Source organism: Solea solea, chromosome 17, assembly GCF_958295425.1.
Source record: "Solea solea chromosome 17, fSolSol10.1, whole genome shotgun sequence".
Lineage (NCBI taxonomy): Eukaryota > Metazoa > Chordata > Actinopteri > Pleuronectiformes > Soleidae > Solea > Solea solea.
The window spans coordinates 3,542,659-3,550,081 of NC_081150.1; the positions used below are offsets into that span (position 1 = coordinate 3,542,659).

General features: G+C 36.6%; 1 protein-coding gene across 1 annotated transcript in view; it reads right to left on the reverse strand.

The window, feature by feature from the left end:
- Window positions 1-5,143, reverse strand: part of disp1 (dispatched homolog 1 (Drosophila)) — a 96,655-nt gene extending 91,512 nt beyond the window's left edge. The window contains exons 1-2 of the mRNA XM_058613186.1: window positions 5,037-5,143; window positions 2,771-2,851 (exon numbers count right to left, since the gene is read on the reverse strand). The gene's annotated coding sequence lies outside the window, so the exon portion shown is untranslated. The remainder of the gene's footprint in view (window positions 1-2,770; window positions 2,852-5,036) is intronic.
- Between the last annotated feature and the right edge of the window lie 2,280 nt (window positions 5,144-7,423).

Below are 7,423 nucleotides of genomic sequence, written 5' to 3' on the forward strand. Positions count from 1 at the left end.
ACCAGTGCAACAAAAAAAAGCCCTGTTATACTTTACCACCTTTTTCCATCCAACACAAAAATTGAATTTCACACACTGTTCATGCATTACCTCACTTTCCTTTGCCACTTTGTGCTCAGGGAATATTTCCCTCAGCTTAACGCCAGCATTTCCGATCAGAGAAGAGTACAGCATATTATCAGCAGATGGACAAAAGACAATTCAGATCAGGGTTATGGCGCAGATGACACATGGGTTTCATTCTGAGGCAGTGGAAATGAATGGACTGATGTCGTCAGCAGAAGGCAACACAGCATTAAAAAAACAAAGAAACAATAGATGTTGACATGGAAAATAGCATTTCTGTTGCTTTCTTCCAAGAGACTCTATGCTACTGAAGGAAGCTATTGTTTTAGACTGACCTCGGCCACCACAGCGTCCTAAAAACTTTAAACATCAAGAAAACACTGGGTTTCTGTTACTTAAATACTTTGTGTTGCATGGTGACACAAAGATAGCATAGCGACTGATATAGAAACAAAATGACCGGCTAACAAAAGGACAGCTCTATGGGAACGCTTGTCCAGCTGGAGATGGGCCAAAAAATGAGATGGCAGGCAGCTGCTGAAGCCAGCTGTGTTGAGCCAGTTGTTCGTAAGAGCTGGGAGGCCAGGATGGAGGGATTCAGAGACATATGGGATGGAAGGAGGAGGGCACAGATATAACAAGCAGATAAAGATGGTAAGGGGTTGACAGGGAGGGGAAGAAAAATGGAAAAATGTGTGTTAAAAGCAAACCTAAGTGTTCACTGGGACACAATCAAGGCAGTGGATTTTAGAGTGCAACACATTTATCAGTCTAAATCAGCAGGCCAGACTTGGCTTCGGTCTACGGTGCAGAAAGTGGACAAATGACTGCTCTGTGAAAAAAAAAAAAAGGGCTCAACTTCCTCACTGCTGCATTTAAAAACAACAACAAATCACACGACAGACCAATTTTACATTAATAACTGAACCATTTCCTTGAAAACAATTTGAATAATTGCTGCGCTAAAATGGTATGTTGTACAAGCCATTTGGTATCTAAGCAATAACACTCTCATGGCTAAAAGACCAAATTAGTTTGTTGATTTATTTTGATAACAAGCTCTTTTTCCCAAGTCTGTTTAAGTATCTCTGAGTATTCACTGTGCTAATTGCTGTGTGAAAGCACTCCAGTGGCCCATTAGTGATCAGGACTTTAATGCTGCTGATGGTGCATGGCAGCATCATAATTAGACCACCATCACCATCCTTGCTTCCTCTCTTTGCTGTAATCACTGGCTAAAAACAAGGGAAAGCACTTCTCCACTAAGGCTGCTCAGTTTCCAACAATGTCAATACAGTATTACAAACTAAATCTTATCATTTTTGCCAACATTCCCAGAGAATTTCATCAAAATCTGTCCTTTACTTTTTCAAGTAACGCTGCTCAAAAGCAGACAGACAAACACAAGAGAAAACATAACCTCTTTAGTGGAGGTAAAGAGATTTAAAGCATTAGTTAAAACCATTAACCTTTACGTTTAAACCATCGTCAAATTAGTTTGTTAATCCCAGTGATTAAAAATCACTTACAATAAAGAGAAATTGTGGTGAGTTTTGATTATCGGGATAATCGTGAATGGAGAAAAACATGAATATTTCACATGAATGATTTAAAAACTCCCAACATACAGTCCTTGTCATTTCTTTTTTAATGTGCCACAATAAGGAGCTGCATCTTTCATCAAGACTTTTGATCTTATCACTAAAAAATATGCATCCTATCGGCAATGTATAAAGATCATTTTTCAGTCTCAACTCTAAGCTGGCAACTAGTACTGTTATAAAGTAATGACTTTAAAAATGTATCAATGTTCATTTAGTACAAAAACACAAAGTCCAAAATAGTGCTGCAATGATTAATTGATTAATCGATCAAATTAAATCAAAAAATTAAATTAATCAGCAACTACTTTGATGATCTATTAATCAGTTTGCAACAAGCTCTCTGATTTTTCAGTTTTTGAAATGTAAAAATGTTCTGGTTTCTTTGCCCTATTTTTACAAAGAAATCATTAAAATTGAAGAATTTCAATTTGTGGACAAAACAAGGCATTTGAAAAGATCATCATTTCGACGTTTGGGAAACACTGATCATTATTTTGGACCAAACAACCAATAGATTATGAAAATAATCTTGAGTTGCAGCCCTAGTCCAAAACAGATCCAAGAATATAAGCATAAAAAGTCTGTCCAGTAATCCTGTCCAATATCCAGTGGATCCTTTAACACAAATTAAAACTGTACACCTTAATTAACAATTGTGTTCATTCAGGGGCATCTCACAGCAAAGCCTACTGTATAAACGGTGCTAAATAACCACAAAGCTGAAGATGGGGCAGCTAAAGAGTGCCCCCTGGTGGCCTCAACTGAAAGAGACATACAACTTCAAGATGATTCAGAGAGAGTAGGAGGCAAAGCCCAGCAGCAGCTATACCAAACAAATACATGCAATGGTTTGTCGCTACTAATTTGTCATAACCGCACATTCACATCTAACCCTGCAGCTTCCAGCACATGGCTAAAACTGGTTGTGTGTAATTTGTCCATGTGTGAGTTGCTCCAACACTTGTACACTGCTTTTAGAATCTGATGTGGGAAGCATCCTTTGTGGTCATGGGTGTGTGTTTCTGTGTGTGTGTGTGTAGCATATTCATTTGAGACGCGGGTGTATGCGAGTGTGGGAAATGTTTGTTCTGGATACTCACTGTAAATTCTTCAGATGAGTTCCAGACGACGATGTGTTTCCAGACGTTGATGGTGTGACACCTGTCGGCCTTCAAGAAGCGCTAATAAGAGAGAAACATTGAGAAATAATGTTAGACAAAGTTTCCAATAACAGGCTTTAATTCTCCCATGAAAGAGTGGATGAACAGAGACTTGTTGACAAGTTATTTGTTTTATGCGAGGCCTACATTAAAAATAGAGCACAAGATTTGTGGACCCAGCTTTCAGAATAAAACAAACACAAAGAGATTTCCACTTGTCTTTAAATAAACAGATTCCTAAAACTGAAAATGTGGGTCAGCCTTTTCAACGGAAGGGATATTGTTGCACTGGCATCTTTATTAAGGAAGCTGTGGGAGACTTAAAAACTATCTTTAACATAAACTCCATGTATGAGAAAAATTGTGACCCACATATTTAAGCTGTGTTTCTATTTAATTTTTCCATGTATTTCTAAAGACCTTTTCACCTCGAGACCTTCTGGTCACGTTCATATGATGTTGAGAAGCTATAAGCAGAGGATTACGTTTGCTAATGCTCCTGAGAAAAACATGTCAACAACAAAGTCCAAACACATGGCTGGGGAATCTAAGTGCTACTTCTTTCCATGAATACTTTATCGCTCCATTTATCTACTTTGACTTAGTACTATATTTTAATAAGGCGTTTGCAGTGACAGAATGTGTAAACAATCAATCAATTCATATCACAGAACAGATTTCATTACTGGTAATCAAGTATATCTGGAAGCTATGAACAAATATTAGGCACTACTTAATAATCTAATGATAATAAAAAGAACAAAATCTTTCATATGGATACTGGTTTAACTGATGTGATGGTAATAATTAAACACTATGGGTTTGACTAGCTAATATCATTATTTTATTAGTTATCTAATACTTTTTATCACTATTCATTGTTGGCAATTTTAGGAAACGATGGTGCACTGTATGAAAATCTGTGTCGCCAAATAACTTTTTCATGCCTTAAAATGTATTAAATAAATAATGTAATTTATCACATGTACATGTACATGTATATCTCACTTTAGTGAAAGTAGTCAAAAATGTTTGACTACAATTTGCTGTTGTTGTGATCGACATTGTGAATTAAGTCAAAAAGTATGGATAACACTGGTGTATGACGATGAGAAGCCTAAATAAATTGAACTGCAAACAGATATTTACAGTTATAAACACTGAAGTGAATTATTAGCCGGTAAGTGCTGGACACATAACTGCTTCAGTATTAGTGATTTATCGGAGACTCCCTGACAGACACAGCTCCCACTGCCACAGACAAGACCTTTTTTCCCCCATTTCTTTTGTAAATGCATCTAATTCTGGGTCTGGTATTTTGTTTTCACATAAAGTACATCGAGTTGCCCTTGTATGTGCTATACAAATAAATAAATAAATAAATAAATAAAGCTGCCTTTAAAACACAAAGCATGAATATGTAAGAACACATCAGTCAGCTGACAGATTTGCAAATACATTATGCAACATTGCACAGTCAAATTAAACAAAATACAAATAAAAACAATGGGCCCAATTGTAGAAATATGAGAACAGTAATAAAAATACAGCTTACACTTTAATTAAACAATGGTAGCAACAAATTAAAGTCATATTAACAGGGATAAGTTTTAAAAACTCCCTGGATACAGGGTTTAAAATGTTTGCCTGACAATAGTTGTCACAACCAAACAACAAAAAACGGACCCACACATTAATTATACACATTTTATTTACTCGCACGAAGCTAAATAACGGAGTTGAGTCAGTTTTGAAGGAAACAACCTGAAGCACTAACAGCGAAAGATGGCGTTATCATTCCAGCTTCGGCCTTATGTCACATCACAGCTGACTCTATCAATACACGAGCTCCCGGAGGATGTGTGAAGCCGCACAGCGTCTGCGAGACGACGCTGCTTGCTGGCCGCAGGCGCTAAAAAACAAACTGCGGAGGTTTTTACCTTCCATTTTCCGCTTTTTCACAAACCGACGCTGCTGTTTGCTCTCGCTCGGCTAGCTAAGTTCACGTTAGCTGCTGCCGCTGTTAGCCAGCAGCTAACCTCCATGACCAAAACAGCTGGCTAAACAACAGCACTCGCTCACTTTGTTTCTATGTTGTCCTTTGTTTGTTTGTTTGTTTGTTTTTACAAACAAGCTGCCGCACACACACACACATGAGCGACACACTATACCGGCGTGAAGGCAACAGCACACAGTGAACACTTACTGGGTTAAAGAGAAGTCTCCCTGCTCTTCTACTATAGTTTCTGCTGCTGGTACATCCACCATACAAGCATCAAACCATGTTGAGTGGGCAGCTGCGCACTGACGACGTGTTTGCGCTCCACAGTCCACACACACACACACACCAGCAGGTTTCAGGAAAAATGTAGGGAACTTCGAAGGACTCTAGGTGAAGGTGACACTAGTGCTTCCTTGCCACTAGTCTCCTTGTTGTGGAAAAGTGTGTTCTTCATGATTTCATGTTGATTTTGCTTCGATAAGAAAATACAGTGCAAATGCAGTTAACAAAATAAAATTGCACACACAGTTTTGGAGTGTGTTTTAAATCCTCTCCCATTTAATTTGACACAGCAGCACAAATGACAACTGTAAAATGTAATAAAAAGGAATCAAGAATGGAAACAAAAATAGGCAAAATATAATATAAATAAGACATATAGATATATAATAGTACACAATTTATATCAGGGGTCTCAAACTCAAAAGACCTCGAGGCCACTGAGCCAATAAAGGTCAAGGTCTGGTCAATAAAGTCCCAATTTTTACAAATAAAAAGCAACAGTTCAGTAGAGGTGGACATGCTCTTAAAATTATATTGATAATTTTCCATCATGATATCACAACAATAATATTTTGCCTCTATATTTTCTCAGATTTTCAAAATAAAAGAGATACATAGTACACAATAAATCTAATAATTAAGAAACAAAAACACGTAAAGAAATAAGTCATTATATCTTGATATTAAGTGGCTGGCTGCAAGAAATTGGGGGGGGGGGGGCACATGTTTGAGATCTCTGATTTAGGATATACAATATTATAAAGGTGAGAGTATTTTTTTTTATGCAATAACAGATAACAACAAATAATACTGCACACACAATGACGTGAGTTTATAACAACAGTAGAATAGCAAACCAAAGGCAGTAATATAATCTATGTCTACATTGTTGAGCTGCAACTAACAATTATTTTTTTCGATTTATTTTTCCATTATTACTATTTTGGTTATTAGATTAGTTGTTTGAGTCATACAAGGGTGGAGAAATATGGATTAGTGTTTCCCAAATGGAAAGGGAACAAAGAAAGCAGCACATATTTTATATTAATAGGTTGAAAAACAAAAAAAACAAAACACTCAAACTCATTACTTTATTAAAATACTGTAGTTGGAGTTTAGTAATTGATTAGCAATCACTTCATACTTTGCTGCACTAATGTTCTGTTCTTAAATTAGTTAAATGCAAGTTAATGTATGTTACAATTCAATACTGACAAATGCTGACACACAAACCCTCATGTACCGTGGGCTGCAGTGAAGACATTGTTTTCAGGATCAATTTTTATCAATTATTCCTTGAAAACTATTAGATTTGTGTTGGAATTAACCCCCCCATTGTGAAAATGTGTGACATGAACTAGGGTGTAGGCATGAATTCCATTGTTAATATTATGGGGTTTTTTCTTTGTTCTGTCTGTCTTATCTGTATAGAGTTACTGTGTTCTCCATGAAACAATAAAACAATGTACTCCAAACTCACATTCTGTGACCTATATCTGTTTTGTATCAGCCTGTGAACGCGTGTAACTCAAATATCGGTCCACTATAAAATGTATTCACACTCCACAGAGACAGCACTCTATAATACTCTGTGTGTGTATGTGTGTGTATCCAGTCCCCAGAGTTTACTGGTGTAACACTCTGTATTCCTGTGAGAATTCACAGCATCGAGGCCCAAAGAAGAAAATAAAGACATAATATATCACACTGCAGCAACAATGTTTGCATTGATGAAGCCATATAAAAGCTTTGTGTGCAGCTCAAGTTCAATGAATAGACAATGGCATTCATTCTAAATGTATCATCTCCCTGTAGGCCAACAAGACAAAGAAATTACAGAAACTCCTTTATTTGCAGTATTCCTGAAAATGACTTATTTTTTCTCCATGCTTCTTAATAAATTATTAGTGACACACATGTTTTACTCTTGCAAACCGATACCCACAACCAGGAGGAGAAATATAAACCACCAACTTTAATGCAATTTAAGCATCCAGTGCCAATCTAGATGTTTATAACTATGCAATCATTTCTTCACGATAATTGTTTTGGAATTGAAGGCACAGCCCTAACAAATGGTTTTTCATCTAAACTTCAATAATCTATCATGTTCATGGACAAAAATATGTTTGTTTACTGTGTTTAATGTGTGTGATTACGGTGACTAAAGGTCTTTAAATATAAATATATAACTGTGTTGCTGTCCCACACGATCATTACACTGATGTATGCGGATTTAACTGTCAAAATCCATATTATGTACAGTATGTCGTGAATCAGTCCAGACAGGACAGACAAACATAAGATCA